General features: G+C 44.7%; 1 protein-coding gene across 1 annotated transcript in view; it reads left to right on the forward strand.

Moving 5' to 3' along the window:
* EXD1 (exonuclease 3'-5' domain containing 1) overlaps positions 1-17,479 on the forward strand; it is a 104,496-nt gene that overhangs the window by 49,609 nt on the left and 37,408 nt on the right. The window lies entirely within an intron of this gene.

The following is a 17,479-nucleotide window of genomic DNA, read 5'->3' on the forward strand; positions in this document are numbered from 1 at the left end:
AAAAGCAGCATGCCCTACCTTGGTGCAGACTCCATGCTGAATCTCCCATTAAAATAAACAGTAAGTGGTAAAAAAAAACACAAAACACAATTTGCACCCAAAACTGCGAACAGAAAGTGCAGTTGTGAAATAAACTATACACCACAAAATGGCGCAAAACACCAAAAAAGCTTAAAAATCGGTGTAGATTCCATGCTAATTCTTTGAGGCAGTTTTTGAAAATCCATTGTGTGAATGTACCCAAACCCTTTATCTGTGGTCACTAGGGCTTAAACGATTCATCGATGTAAAAGATGCAAAAAAATCCTCGATGCAGATTTGTTTAAATCATGTGACCACGGAGCGCGAGTGAAGAGAAGCCTCTCACTCACCGCTCTGTGGCCTCCTGTCCGCACCGTGCTGGCAGAGCCAGATTAAGTGCACACATCGTCAGCCGGAAGAAGATGTGGTCCGTCTCCTGCGTACTCCATGTCAGCGCACTGCCAGGAAAGGTAAGTGTAAGTTAGCAGGGGCCTGATGACGCTGGTGGACATGGATGGAAATGGCATGGAGGCACTGGGGGAGTGGGAGACGGGACATGGATGGCATAGAAGGGCTGATGGTGCTGGGGGACATGGCATGGAGGGGCTGATCTGATGGCACTGGGGGAATGGGGGACATGGTGGATGGCATGGAGACACTGGGGGAGGGGGACAGATGGTAATGGAGCTACTGGGGGAGGAGGACATGGCAATGGATGGCATGGAGGGGCTAATCTGGTGGCATTGGGGGAGTGGGGGACATGGTGGATGGCATGGAGGCACTTGGGGAGGGGGACATATGGCAATGGATAGCATGGAGGCACTGGTGGAGGGGGACATGGCAATGGATGGCATGGAGGCACTGGAGGAGGGGGACATGGCAATGGATGGCATGGAGGGGCAGATGGCACTGGGGGAGTGGGGGACAAGGCATGGAGGGGCTGATCTGATGGCACTGGGTTAGTGGGGGACATGGCATGGAGGGGCTGATCTGATGGCAGTGGGGGACATCACATGGCATGGAGGCAGTGGGGGACATGGCAATGGATGGCATGGAGGGGCAGATAGCAGTGGGGGACATGGCATGGAGGGGCTGATCTGATGGCACTGGGGGAGTGGGGGACATGGCATGGAGAGGCTGATCTGATGGCAGTTGGGGACATCACATGGCATGGAGACACTGGGGGAGTGGGGAACATGGCAACGGATGGCATGGAGGGGCTGATGGCACTGGGGCAGTGGAGCTCAAGGCACTGAGGTGGGGGACAGCTGAAGGCACTGGGGGAACAGAGCTGATGGCACGAGGGGGGGAAGCTGATGGCACTGGTGGATAGTGGAGCTGATGGCACTGGGGGAACGCAGCTGATGGCACTGGGGGAACGCAGCTGATGGCACTGGGGGGAACGGAGCTGATGGCACTGGGGGGAACTAATGCACTTAGGCTGATTCTACAGGGGGGAATGAAGGGTGTTGGGGACTGATGGTAGGGGGTCTGTTGAGTTTTTAATAAAGGAAAACAGTCTATTAATTTCTATTTTTCTCATTAGAGTACTAAATCGTAAAAATAATCAGTAGAAAACTCAATTGCTAAAATAATTGTTTGCTGCAGCCCTAGTGGTCACGCTGATGGGACTCATTATCTCCATATACCACAGTGGACATATATTAACCCCCACCTTCCATTGTAAAATTCTCAAAACTTACCATACTAAAATTACCATCTCTGAAAAAGTGCTCAACCCTTATTAACCCCATTCTCATCCAGTGGTCTGTGTCTGGAACTTTCCCCACTTCCTCCAAATTTAATTTCCCCATGACCCTTTTCCTTATATCTCTCCATAAGCGAAAAATCGGTGGGCTTGACCCTTAAGGAATAGGCCAGTTTTTGTTTTCCATTCACGTAGCCATACGAGGGCTTTTTTTTTTTTGAGGACAAGTTGTATTTTTATTCTAATCATTTAATTTACCTTATCTTGTCTTAGACTATGGGAGAAAAAATTAGCAGTGATTTTTGAAAAAAAAACCACAAAAAAAAACACCACACTCCGCAAATTTATTATTATTATTATTTTTTTATTTTTTTTTTTATTCACAAGAATAATTAAAATAAATCACAGCAATAAAAACAATTAAAATATAAAAAATAAAAATTGATAAATATTGCAATAATTACACTCAATGGTATATGTTGAGATGGAATTCAATACAGTTGTGCAGATAATCCATGCAATAGGTAAACTCTGATTGAAGGCATCTTACTGAGGAAGAAGTCAGATAATTCACAAGACTTCGAAACGCATCTGGGAGGAACTTTGGCTTCGGGATATCTATACTTAGTATGCGCTGGAGAAAAAGATACGAAAACAACATTTAATCAGCTGATTCGACATCTAAAATTTGAAATCCCCGCTTAGCCGGCAAGCTACGACTCTCACCACGTGATTAATCGAAGGAGTCGACGACAACACGAGGGACGCCGAATGTGGATCGAAAAAATTGTTCACACTGAACTAGAGGTGATACTCAATAAGAAAGGCTGGAAACGGGGACAAGCGAAAAGACCCCCACTGATGTTTAGTGTGGTCACGCCTTATACATAAATACCTCGCAGAGAACCAACTGAACAGTGAGTACCTCCGAAATTAAATCGTGTGATAACGAATATACACAAATCGAATATATGCATACTGCTACACTGACTCGAATATCTAAAGTCTACATATTGAGAATTCGAGATAGAAAGCTAGTGTTTTATCGATTTGGGAAAAAAACACAACAAGGAGAATTGTTCATATGAATTATTAATCCCGATAGTTTATGGAGTACTTAGTGGACTAAAGTGCTATATGAACTGTTTGCTTTACCCCATTATATTGAACATCCATTGGATCAAAGTGCAATGATGGATTAAGATGCCTTCAATCAGAGTTTACCTATTGTATGGATTATCTGCACAACTGTATTGAATTCCATCTCAACATATACCATTGAGTGTAATTATTGCAATATTTATCAATTTTTATTTTTTATATTTTTTGTATTTTAATTGTTTTTATTGCTGTGATTTATTTTAATTATTCTTGTGAATAAAACCCTATCTTTTGCTGCATCACTCCAGATGTCCGAGTGCCTATCCAATCTTAACTTTTCTGCTATTTAATTTTGGTGACTGTGAGGGCTGTAAGTCACGATACGACCACCGGTACCATCCACTTGGAGGTAGAGCCACCTTAATACTCATTGATCCATTTTTAATCACTTATTTTGTTTTTTGTGGGGGTCAAGGTGACAAAAGCTTGGCATATTGCAAAGTGTTTTTCTTTTACGCCATTCACTGCGCAGAAAAAATAGTTTTTTCATTTTAATAGTTCAGACATCGTGAAACCAATTATGTTTATTTTACCAATTATTTTGTTTAACACCTGAACACTGTCTTGGCCAAGGGTACATTCACATGACAGTGAAAAAAATTGCGAATAACCCCTTAGTGTAGGAGACTGTGTCATGGCGGGTCTGCGAGTCCCTCGTAATATGGCTGCTCAAAACAGGCAATTGTCCATACTGGAGTTACAGGTGGTTTGGCCTCTGTTTTCTTTCCTGTAGGCATACAGGGAGTGCAGAATTATTAGGCAAGTTGTATTTTTGAGGATTTAATTTTATTATTGAACAACAACCATGTTCTCAATGAACCCAAAAAACTCATTAATATCAAAGCTGAATATTTTTGGAAGTAGTTTTTAGTTTGTTTTTAGTTTTAGCTATTTTAGGGGGATATCTGTGTGTGCAGGTGACTATTACTGTGCATAATTATTAGGCAACTTAACCAAAAACAAATATATATCCATTTCAATTATTTATTTTTACCAGTCAAACCAATATAACATCTCAACATTCACAAATATACATTTCTGACATTCAAAAACAAAACAAAAACAAATCAGTGACCAATATAGCCACCTTTCTTTGCAAGGACACTCAAAAGCCTGCCATCCATGGATTCTGTCAGTGTTTTGATCTGTTCACCATCAACATTGCGTGCAGCAGCAACCACAGCCTCCCAGACACTGTTCAGAGAGGTGTACTGTTTTCCCTCCTTGTAAATCTCACATTTGGTGATGGACCACAGGTTCTCAATGGGGTTCAGATCAGGTGAACAAGGAGGCCATGTCATTAGATTTTCTTCTTTTATACCCTTTCTTGCCAGCTACGCTGTGGAGTACTTGGACGCGTGTGATGGAGCATTGTCCTGCATGAAAATCATGTTTTTCTTGAAGGATGCAGACTTCTTCCTGTTCCACTGCTTGAAGAAGGTGTCTTCCAGAAACTGGCAGTAGGACTGGGAGTTGAGCTTGACTCCATCCTCAACCCGAAAAGGCCCCACAAGCTCATCTTTGATGATACCAGCCCAAACCAGTACTCCACCTCCACCTTGCTGGCGTCTGAGTCGGACTGGAGCTCTCTGCCCTTTACCAATCCAGCCACGGGCCCATCCATCTGGCCCATCAAGACTCACTCTCATTTCATCAGTCCATAAAACCTTTGAAAAATCAGTCTTGAGATATTTCTTGGCCCAGTCTTGACGTTTCAGCTTGTGTGTCTTGTTCAGTGGTGGTCGTCTTTCAGCCTTTCTTACCTTAGCCATGTCTCTGAGTATTGCACACCTTGTACTTTTGGGCACTCCAGTGATGTTGCAGCTCTGAAATATGGCCAAACTGGTGGCAAGTGGCATCTTGGCAGCTGCACGCTTGACTTTTCTCAGTTCATGGGCAGTTATTTTGCGCCTTGGTTTTCCCACACGCTTCTTGCGACCCTGTTGACTATTTTGAATGAAACGCTTGATTGTTCGATGATCACGCTTCAGAAGCTTTGCAATTTTAAGAGTGCTGCATCCCTATGCAAGATATCTCACTATTTTTGACTTTTCTGAGCCTGTCAAGTCCTTCTTTTGACCCATTTTGCCAAAGGAAAGGAAGTTGCCTAATAATTATGCACACCTGATATAGGGTGTTGATGTCATTAGACCACACCCCTTCTCATTACAGAGATGCACATCACCTAATATGCTTAATTGGTAGTAGGCTTTCGAGCCTATACAGCTTGGAGTAAGACAACATGCATAAAGAGGATGATGTGGTGAAAATACTCATTTGCCTAATAATTCTGTACAGGGTGTATTGGGGAAAAAAGGGGTTTCATGATGGACCATGGGTTAGTCAGGGCCTGGAATAGATCTTCACAGTGCTGGACTGGAGTCTGGACTTGTGACGTTGCTGGTCACTCAGGTCACAGAACAAAGCAGGGACAAGGTATTTTGGTACCCAGGCAGACTAGGCAAATGGTGCCCCCTTTATAAAAATAATTAAAAACTACCTTACTTGCTAATAAATGAAAAACATTTTACAAAATGCAGACACAGAGTAATTTATTTACTATGGTCCCAGCTGATGTTTATCCGACTGCTGCAGAGCCTCCTAATACACACCTCAGCAGCTTCAGTACCTCCTAATACACACCTCAGCAGCTTCAGTATCTCCTAATGCACACCTCAGCAGCTTCCGTATCTCCTAATACACACCTCAGCAGCTTCAGTATCTCCTAATGCACACCTCAGCAGCTTCAGTATCTCCTAATGCACACCTCAGCAGCTTCAGTATCTCCTAATACCCACCTCAGCAGCTTCAGTATCTCCTAATACCCAGTAGAAATGTGAATAAGTGGTTGGCTCACAATTGGCGGCTATGATGGGTGCTGCTAACTCAACTTGGGTGCCCAGCCCAAAAACAGATAAATACCAAAAGAAGGGGAGTGAGCACTCTCAACACTCGGACCACAGGATATTGGGATCAATACGATATTTAATAGGACCTGATGGATCCAATCACATACATATAATAAAATTGATACATAAAAACACTAAAATTGATCGGTACCGATGTATACACTGACAAGGGATAAATAACACAATTCAGTAAACCAATATAGCATTCAAGTTTCTCCTGGTACTGGTAGTACCACGAAAAAGTGTCCAGAGTAAAAGGCCACAAGTGGACCCTGTAGGACCGCAGACCGCCTCTCAGAAAAGTAGTGATCACGGACAGTTTGCAAAAAGTCTTTTGGCAGAACTGAAAGATTGCTAAAAATTAGGATTAGTGAACATATTTCGAATATTAAAAAGGGGTACGTGAAACATTCACTCTCCAAGCACTATGACGAAGTACATGGCAGGGACCCGTCCAAATTATTTTTTGTAGCGCTGGAAAAAATTAACAAGCATTGGAGAGGGGGTGATTTTATTAAGAGGATGTCCAGAGCTGAATCGAAACTTATATATGAGTTTGGCTGCTTACTGCCAGCAGGCCTCAATTCAGATCTGGAGATTTTTGGTTTCCTATAGGGTGGTGTTCCCGTCTCTGATGGAGGATCCCATGTTTTTGCCATTACCTGGCACTGGGATCCACCCTCGGAGTAGGGATCACCGCCCATGTCATCTGAACCTCATTATCTGTCCCGATCCTCTTTATCAAATTATAAGCATAAATTTTCAGCCAAGGGATCTTATAAGTATTTTAAATCACAATGAAGATTTATAAAGATTTATATGTATTTATATTCTTAATTTTTTAAACATTTGCTATTTGTATGGATTAAAATGTAATTTTTAATTAAGTTTTTAATTAGTTTTATTTTGAAACACAATATGACATAATCCTGGAGTGTACAGGATGTATTATGAGAAAAAACGCATCTGAGTTGAAAAACCGCAATTGAACCGCATGAAAACCGCAATGACGGAATCTTGCTAAAATGAATCCAGGATCCGGATTTTTGAGATTACTTAATAGACTATAAAAGGTGGAGAGGTATGAGTGGCGCTTCAACCACTGATGAAGGGGTGCAGACTCCCCGAAACGCGTCTGGTGTTAAGGAGAGAAGCGTCCACCTAATCTTTTGGATTTCCGTTGCATGGCCATGCGATAAGAAGTTATAAAGGAGAAAATATTTACATAGAAACCGCTCTACTATACAGACTACGGATCTGACTAAGGTACCACCATTGCCTGTTCAATCCCGTGATAGTACGACGTCATCAGTACGGGACGGCTGACGCTAGACGCCGAAGCAGCCGGCGCAGCTCGCCTCTCGTGGAAGATTCTGAGACGCGGCAGCGGGAGAGGACATCAGGAACCAGGTAGGAACCTTTTTCTCTGAGTGAAGTAGTTGCAGCATACTATCCGGAGCGGCTGTACCTTTATCTATGAACCGGGAAGGAGTGTAACATTATTTATAAATAACCACGGAGCACTATATGGGACATTGAATCCACCATATTGGTTTAAGACTTTTTGCAAACTGTCCGTGATAACTACTTTTCTGAGAAGCGGTCTGCGGTCCTACAGGGTCCACTTGTGGCCTTTTACTCTGGACACTTTTTCGTGGTACTACCAGTACCAGGAGCAACTTGAATGCTATATTGGTTTACTGAATTGTGTTATTTATCCCTTGTCAGTGTATACATCGGTACCGATCAATTTTAGTGTTTTTATGTATCAATTTTATTATATGTATGTGATTGGATCCATCAGGTCCTATTAAATATCGTATTGATCCCAATATCCTGTGGTCCGAGTGTTGAGAGTGCTCACTCCCCTTCTTTTGGTATTTATCTCCTAATACCCACCTCAGCAGCTTCAGTATCTCCTAATGCACACCTCAGCAGCTTCAGTATCTCCTAATACACACCTCAGCAGCTTCAGTACCTCCTAATACACACCTCAGCAGCTTCAGTATCTCCTAATACACACCTCAGCAGCTTCAGTACCTCCTAATACACACCTCAGCAGCTTCACTACCTCCTAATGCACACCTCAGCAGCTTCAGTACCTCCTAATACACACCTCAGCAACTTCTGAACCTCACAATACACACCTCAGCTGCTGCACAACCTCATAATACAGAGCTCAGCAGCTGCAAAACATGATAATCTGATGCTACAGGACACACAAGGCTTTGATCACATCTGTGTTGGGTCGGCCATCGCAGATCTGGACATACATGCTGAACGTCACTAGCGCAGATGTGTACAAAGCCTAGTTCACACCTCAGATGCTGCAGAACATCATAATAGTGACAATAGAACTGCAAGTCTCCATCACCAGATTGGTATTATTGTAAATTAGGGGGCAACACAGGGAGGGGTGTAAGAGGAGAGAACTACAACTCCCAGCAAGTCCAGACTGTTTTATAGGGCCGTGATGACTAACCTCCGGCACTCCAGCTGTGAAAAAACTATGACTCCCAAGATGTACACTTGCTTGGCTGTTCTCAGAACTCCGTAGAAATGAATGGAGCATGCTGGGAGTCGTAGTTTCTCCACAGATGGAGTGCCGTAGGTTAGCCATCACTGTTATAGGGCATCATCCAACATTACTTGGTGAGAGTTTTTTACGGAGGGAACTACAACCCCCAGTATGTCCAGACTGTTATTATGGGCATCAGTATACATTACAGGTAGAGGCGTATAAGAGGAGATAACTACAACTCTCAGTATTACCAGACTCTTTTTGTAAGGCATCAGTTGAAATAACATGGAGAGAGATATAATAAGGAGGACTAGAACTCCCAGTTTTCATAGGATATTATGAACTATCCCAGGAGACCAATAACCTCTCCTTCAAGCACAGCACAGAAGCCCTGGCCCCCTCATGTCGACATCCCACAGATTTTTCACCAGTACCCTTCACTGAATACATGATGATGACATTACTAAAGATCCCTCAGACTTCTCTGATCTGCTATAACTTAGCTTCCTTTCTTATATTCTCCTTTCACAGGTAGCTATAAAATTGTAATTGGGGGATGGGCCTTTTCTGCACTACAGGTGCTCTTCCCCCAGGGGCCTCATAGTAGCTGCATGGTCTGCCTCCATTGGAGGTATGCCACTGTATATGGGTAATCACAGCAATATTTACTTTGTTATAAGTCCAGAATAAAACCTTTTGGCTTGGAAAACAAATAAAGGCCCCTTTTCTCAAGCCAGGGATCGGAGCAATTATCAGGAAGGACTATTCCTTCCCAATAATTGCTTTGTCTAAAGCATGCAAATGCTCGTTCATCAGGTGATGGCATCACTAATTCGGTCACCTAAATAGTCGTTTCTGGGAAGCAGATGAGGTGCTTGCTGTATGTATGTATCTGCAGCTTCCACCTCCTTCAATGAGCATCCAATAATTGAGAATTTACTGTTTTTTCCCGATAATTGCCCATTGTGTCGGCCCGTGCAAAGTAGCCTTTAATCTGTGTCACATATGAAATCACAATAAGGCTACATTCACACGTCAGTATTTTTCTATATCCCGATTTTCGGTCCGTTTTTTGCGGATCCGTTGTTCCTGAAAATGTTTCCGTATGTCATCCGTATGTCATTCGTTTTTTGCGGATCCGCAAAAAACGGAAACATGTATAAATTTCAATAAGCAAATAAAGTTGTTTGGATTTCTTTGAAAAAAAAAAATAAATGTAAATGTAATTTCCAGGAACGGAATCCGCATAAAACGGATGACATACGTAATGACATCCGAATGTCTTCCGTTTTTTGCGGATCCATTGACTTTGTATTGTACCAGGATCCGAATTTTGCGGAAAAGAATAGGACATGTTTTATATTTAAACGGACATGCGGAACGGAACAACGGAAACGGACAGCACACATTGTGCTGTCCGATTTTTTCCAGGACCCATTGAAAATGAATGGGTCCAGATCTGGTCCAGATCTGTTCCACAAAAAACGGAACAGATCAGGAAAGAAAAAACGGACGTGTGAATGGACCCTTATTGTACAGTTGCAAGAAAAGGTATGTGAACCCCTTTGGAATTATATGGATTTCTGCACAAATTGGTCATAAAATGTGATCTGATCTTCATCTAAGTCACAACAATAGACAATCACAGTCTGCTTAAACTAATAACTCACAAAGAATTAAATGTTACCATGTTTTTATTGAACACACTATGTAAACATTCACAGTGCAGGTGGAAAAAGTATGTGAACCCTTGGATTTAATAACTGGTTGAACCTCCTTTGGCAGCAATAACTTCAACCAAACGTTTCCTGTAGTTGCAGATCAGACGTGCACAACGGTCAGGAGTAATTCTTGACCATTCCTCTTTACAGAACTGTTTCAGTTCAGCAATATTCTTGGGATGTCTGGTGTGAATTTCTTTCTTGAGGTCATGCCACAGCATCTCAATCGGGTTGAGGTCAGGACTCTGACGGGGCCACTCCAGAAGGCATTTTTTCTTCTGTTTAAGCCATTCTGTTGTTGATTTACTTCTATGCTTTAGGTCGTTGTCCTGTTGCAACACCCATCTTCTGTTGAGCTTCAGCTGGTGGATAGATGGCCTTAAAGGGACACTGACAGGCCAAATCAGCATATATAGTTAGATATATCACATTACAGGTCTTATAGAGTCTTTTAAAAGCATATAACTATCCCCCCTGTCCACCTTATAAAGAGCGAAATATAAAGTTTTATAACCTGCTTCTCCGGTCAGCAATCTGCCCAAGGGGCGGCGTTTCATGTGAAAATGCGCCCAGCCAGCCTTCCCAACTGCCATTCTTAAGCCCCGCCCAGCTCATCGTTATTCACTTCGCTGGGCGGCGGCTAGAACTCTCCCCAGTCCCGATCCTGCGCAATTCAATCCTCCCGGCATCGTTCATGCCCAATCTTCTGCGCCTGCGCCCCGCCTGGCCGGATGAGGAGCTGAGCAGACGCAAGACGCGCTAGCTCTAGAGCGGGGAGGGGGGTCGTGGCCGGATGAGGAGCTGAGCGGAAGCAAGACACGCTAGCTCCTGAGCCTGCAATTTAAAAAAAGCTGCCCACAGCAAAGTCAGTGACCTTTAGCACCAACCAAAGGCCGTGGGACACTATTTAGACCCCCTTCTCACCGTCTGAAAGCATAGGACGCACAAGGAGGAAGCGCCAAGCAAGATCGAGGCATTCAGCTGGGCTGCCGGAGGAATCCAAGATGGTGCCCACTCCTCACACCATGCGGCACATGAGAAACAGCCCGACACTGCTCCCTTTCCAGCATGACTCAGAAATACAGGGGGAAGAAGCTCCTGAAGATTATTTTTTTATTTTTATTTTTTTCTCATTTTCAGTGGTCGCCTAGCCTCCCTGTTCTCCCGGGGGAGCACGCCAGCGTTGGTCCGCCATGCTGCCTCCTCCTCCAAAAGAAGACAAGGTGGACCAGAGCAGCCTCGCTCCCCTGCATCCCGCCAGCAGAAGGGTCACCCATCCAAGTCCTTCTTCCAGCGTCCTGCCACTACTGTGCCAGTAGCTGAAGGGGTGACTCTGCTGGAGAAGAGGAAGGGTGAAGATGGCGGCAGGACAGAAGATGAGGTGAGTACACGGGACTAGGTAAGAATTAACCTCTTCCCCCCTTCCTCCCTCCCTCCCTCCCGGCAGAGTTCTCCCCTGGTGCCCTCATGGGTTAACTGAGGGGGACACAGCAAGGCACAAGGCTGCCAGGGGCCCTTATTTATTGTAGCCAAGACCCCTAAAACAGTCCCTCTTACTCCCCCTCTAAGCCAACGGCTACGGCTCATAGGTGGTTAATATGGCCTCTAGGGAGAATCACGACTCACTCAGCGGGAGAGAGAGGAGCGCAGCGGCTCCAGCTCCCCGCTATCCAGCTCCATATTCCGCCTCTTTCGGGAGCGGGCGCCAAGCGCGCCGCTCTGAAAGGGTTAATGGCGGACAAGACCATATCGCAGACTCCTCGTGCGCCGCAGAGCTTTTTTACAGCATGGGGGACTCCGGCTGCGGGGGTGGCTACCTCTGCCCGACCCGGATCCAGAGGCAGTGTCTGTTTCCTCCCGGGGGCGGGCACCCCCGGCCGGTGGGGGCGATGCGCGCGGAAGATCTGCTCCGCTCCAGGCCCCCTTTTCCCCCAGCCGTCTGGCAGTGTTCCCGGTCGGCCGTGTGTTAAACTTAGGCCCCGGTCATCCTGTGGTGTGGGGGGCAGGGGGGCGGCGGGCTGGCGTGAATTCTTCCCGCCTAGCTGTTCCCCTCCCCCAGAAGCCAGCTGAGCACCGTCCCTGGTCGTAGGCACTTTTAACCCTTCCTGGCCAGCCATTTCTTTTAGGCCGGCGCCGGGTCATCAAGGGGTTAGATAGACAGTGCAGTTACTTACTATTCAAGAAGTAACCCTTCATAACCGTGCGGTACCAGACTGGGCCTGTACCTGTCCCGGTCACAGGAGGACCTCTCATAGTTCCAATCCGCCCTACACGGCCACTTGGTTGATACTTCTGCATGCACCTGCGCAATACAGGGAACCTTGAAGGATTCCCAATACATCCTCCGGGGCCGTTGGCTGACAATCCTCCACCTGCACAATCATGGAGGATCTCTGACATTCCCTAACCACTCTCCTGGGTCGTTTGGTCGATAATTCTCCACCGGCGCAATTCAATACATGACCTCTGACTTCCCAATCCACCTTTCTGGATCGTTTGGTTGATAATTCTCCACCTGTGCAATTCAATAAGGACCTCTGACATTCCCAATCCACCCTCCCGGGTGGTTGATAATTCTCCACCTGCGCAATCCAATGGAGGACCTCTGGAACTTCCCACTCCACCCCCTGGGTAGTTTGGTTGATAAGTCCCCACCTGTGCAGTCCGCAACTGCCAGGGGCGAGATTCTGAGGGGTAGACCTATGCGCAAGCGGACCACAGCAGGACATCTTTCTCCTCGAATATCTCCGCACCCCCACCCTTCATCCCTGGGTCATGCTCAGACACACCCTCCCTCCCCGGAGAGGTTCAGTCTAAGCGGGGGGGGGGGAATCACTGATTCAGACCCTGACATGAATCCGAAGCAATCTCCCAGGATTGCGTCTACGGTGGCCAGCAGAACTTGTCGTATGCATTGCCCCCTTCCATGGGCGGAGTAATTGCACTACTTTGGGATACAGTACCACTGGCTTAAGTACTTGCCGTATGCATTCCACCTTCCATAAGTAGAGTAATTGCACTACCATTGCTTACGGTCCCGACTGTCGCGCTATCCCTTTCCATAGGCGGAGTGTTGCACTTCAGGCCAATAAAATTAAAGCCGCCCTCAACAGAAAAAAACTACCGTTTATTTACAATTCTCGCAAAGAAAATATTATTAATCCCCAAGGTATATCCAACACGTTAGTCGATTATTACTCTGAGTTATATAATCTCAAAGATAACAACTCGGTGCCCCAACTGACCCCAGACATCCATTATTAGATACTATAGAGCTTGTATTTTTGAACAATTGAGATTTCTTTGGTTAAACAATCCCAACAAACACTGGATCTCTATTGAGTACTACCTAATGGGTGTGACAGACCCCCAGGTATTTTTCTACTTCAGGTCCTTACAGAAGAACGCCTATGCCCTTGAGGTTCCCCCTACAATCCAAGCTGCACTTGAAATATAGACCTTACTGTCAACTAAATTGAGCTTTATCAACGTCTGCCTTTCCGAGATCCTTTTAGCCGTCATGGGAAAATGCATCTCAGACTTGCATATTCGTAATTGGATTGACCTGGGAATCGATACTTTGAACTCATTTACGGGTTTATGCCTGAGATTCAACATCCCTGAAAGGGAATTTTTTTAATATTGACAAATTTGATATTTCTTGTCTGGGTTGAGTTTTCCCGAGACTGTTGTTATCTCCCAAACTATGAAGTTGTTACGAAACCCGTTAGTTAATCTTAAAGCCTTGTCTCTCAGTTATTATTTCATGACAGAGATTGGACTCGCTAGTGTCTCTATTACTTCGAAAATGGGAAACGGCATCAAAATTTAGTGTATCCTCTGAGCAATGGGAATCTGTGTTCTCCTTCATGTGTGCCTCCTTCAAATGCGTTAACCATCTGGAAAATTCTCTACAGATGGCATTATACTCCTCATAGATTATCTAAAATGTACCCTTCATCTTCCCATGTCTGTTGGAGATGTTCATCAGCAGAAGCGGATATGGAGCACATATGGTGGGACTGCAGGGAAATCAAACCCGTTTGGAACTCAGTTAACATAATTCTAACCCAAATATGCGAATCTCACATTTCCCTATCAATGACGCAAAGCCTACTTTCTATTAATTTGGATTCCTTTCCAGATTCTTTCCGAACAGTCATAATTCATATCATCATAGCAACCAGAACGAAAATTGTCCACTACTGGAAACCCCCCCCATCCGTTAATGGAAATTGTGAACTCTGTTAACAACAATTGTCTCTATGAGGTGATTAACGCCTCAGTCTCCAATAAATTAGTCAAGTTTAAGGCTAAGTGGCATAATTAGCTTCACTCTCAATTCAACAAAGTCTCATTACCTTTGTGATGTAATGTCGAGCATACTACTTGTCACCTTTTTATTTATCTCTTCTTTTTCCCTTTGTTATTATTTAATTTGGTCAAGTTCATTATATTGTAACGTTGTTTTTCTTTTCCTTGTGTTCCACTTTTAATGGGACTTTAAGGATCATGCAAGATTAGATTGGAAACAAAGAAAGCAACACAATGCATATTCTTGTATGTAATATTTTATTTTATTGAAAACAATAAAACATACCGTATTTTTCGCCCCATAAGACGAACTTTTTCCCCCCAAAAAATGGGGGGGAAATGCCCCTGCGACTTATGGGGCGAATGCTGACATTTTAATATCGCAATCTGCGATGTACGGATTGTACGAGCGAGCGGGGAGGGACTGGGAGGAGGAGCTGGGGGCCGACAATAAGTCACTGTACTATAGTACAGTGAAAAAGTCACTGTACTATAGCCCCACCCCGCCGCTCAAGTGCTGCACAAATATAAAATGTCTTATTCAATTAAAAGTTATTACACATGCCCCCCAACTCCTAATAGTACTGTACATCCTAATAGCTTCTGTACAATGCTGGCAGGCAGGCCGGGCGGGCGGCAGCGTAACTCCCTGATGTCACGTTCCTGCGCCGCCTACTTTATGAATGAAGTAGGCGGCGCAGGCAAGTGACGACAGTGAGTGACGTGCCGTCCACCCGGACTGCCTGCCGACATTGTACAGAAGCTATTAGGATGTACGGTACTATTAGGAGTTGGGGGGGGGGGGGCATGTGTAATAACTTTTTATTGAATAAGACATTTTATATTTGTATACTGAGGCGGCGGGGGGGGGGGGGGATCTGTGGATAATACTGTGGATGGCACAGTTAAGGGGTGGGGGTCTGTGGATGGCACAGTTAAGGGGTGGGGGTCTGTGGATAGCACTGTTATGGGCTAGGGGTGGGGGTCTGTGGATGGCACTGTTATGGGCTAGGGGGGGGTCTGTGGATGGCACTGTTATGGGGTGGGGGGTCTGTGGGTGGCACATATATCAGTGCCAGCCACAGATCCCCCCCCTGTAACAGTGCCAGCCACAGATCCCTCCTGTAACAGTGCCAGCCACAGATCCCCTTGTAACAGTGCCAGCCACAGATCAACCCTGTAACAGTGCCAGCCACAGATCCCCCCCATAACAGTGTCCGTCATCCACAGATCCCCCCATAACAGTGTCCGTCATCCACAGATCCCCCCCATAACAGTGTCCGTCATCCACAGACCCCCCCATAACAGTGTCCGTCATCCACAGACCCCCCCATAACAGTGTCCGTCATCCACAGACCCCCCCCATAACAGTGTCCGTCATCCACAGACCCCCCCATAACAGTGTCCGTCATCCACAGACCCCCCCATAACAGTGTCTGTCATCCACGATCCCCCCCATAACAGTGTCTGTCATCCACAGATCCCCCCCATAACAGTGTCCGTCATCCACAGATCCCCAGTAATAGTGCCATCCACAGACCACCATTAGTTCCAAACCCACCAAAAGCACACCTTTTCTTATTTTCCTCCCCAAAAAAAAAAAGACACCCCGATGACCGCATGAGCCACATTTAAATATAGAAAGGTATGTTTTTGAGTGGTCTTGGATCAAAATGCTGAGGTTGAGTGTTTTAAAAAGCAATGCAATAAACTTTGCTGCAGCGGGACAAATAGCATCATCATTAGTTGCATATGGGCAATGTGATGATAGGTTCCCTTTAACCACTTCAGCCCCCCTAGCTTAAACCCTTAATGACCAGGCCAGTTTTTACACTTCTGCACTACACTACTTTCACCGTTTATTGCTCGGTCATGCAACTTACCACCCAAATGAATTTTACCTCCTTTTCTTCTCACTAATAGAGCTTTCATTTGGTGGTATTTCATTGCTGCTGACATTTTTACTTTTTTTAAGTTATTAATCGAAATTTACCGATTTTTTTTTTTTGTTGCAAAAAAATGACATTTTTCACTTTCAGTTGTAAAATTTTTAAAAAAGACGACATCCATATATAAATTTTTCTCTAAATTTATTGTTCTACATGTCTTTGATAAAAAAAAATGTTTGGGTAAAAAAAAAAATGGTTTGGGTAAAAGTTATAGCGTTTACAAACTATGGTACAAAAATGTGAATTTCCGCTTTTTGAAGCAGCTCTGACTTTCTGAGCACCTGTCATGTTTCCTGAGGTTCTACAATGCCCAGACAGTAGAAAAACCCTACAAATGACCCCATTTCGGAAAGTACACCCTAAGGTATTCGCTGATGGGCATAGTGAGTTCATAGAACTTTTTATTTTTTGTCACAAGTTAGCAGAAAATGATGAATTATTATTATATTTTTTTTTCCTTACAAAGTCTCATATTCCACTAACTTGTGACAAAAAATAAAAACTTCCATGAACTCACTATGCCCATCATGAAATACCTTGGGGTGTCTTCTTTCCAAAATGGGGTCACTTGTGGGGTAGTTATACTGCCCTGGCATTTTAGGGGCCCAAATACGTGCAAAGTAGTTTGAAATCAAAATCTGTAAAAAATGGCCGGTGAAATCCGAAAGGTGCTCTTTGGAATGTGGGCCCCTTTGCCCACCTAGGCTGCAAAAAAGTGTCACACATCTGGTATCGCCGTACTCAGGAGAAGTTGGGCAATGTGTTTTGGGGTGTCATTTTACATATACCCATGCTGGGTGAGATAAATATCTTGGTCAAATGCCAACTTTGTATAAAAAAAATGGGAAAAGTTGTCTTTTGCCAAGATATTTCTCTCACCCAGCATGGGTATATGTAAAATGACACACCAAAACACATTGCCCTACTTCTCCTGAGTACGGCGATACCAGATGTGACACTTTTTTGCAGCCTAGGTGGGCAAAGGGGCCCACATTCCAAAGAGCACCTTTCGGATTTCACCGGCCATTTTTTACAGATTTTGATTTCAAACTACTTTGCACACATTTGGGCCCCTAAAATGCCAGGGCAGTATAACTACCCCACAAGTGACCCCATTTTGGAAAGAAGACACCCCAAGGTATTTCGTGATGGGCATAGTGAGTTCATGGAAGTTT

The sequence above is a fragment of the Bufo bufo genome, chromosome 11 (assembly GCF_905171765.1).
Source record: "Bufo bufo chromosome 11, aBufBuf1.1, whole genome shotgun sequence".
NCBI lineage: Eukaryota > Metazoa > Chordata > Amphibia > Anura > Bufonidae > Bufo > Bufo bufo.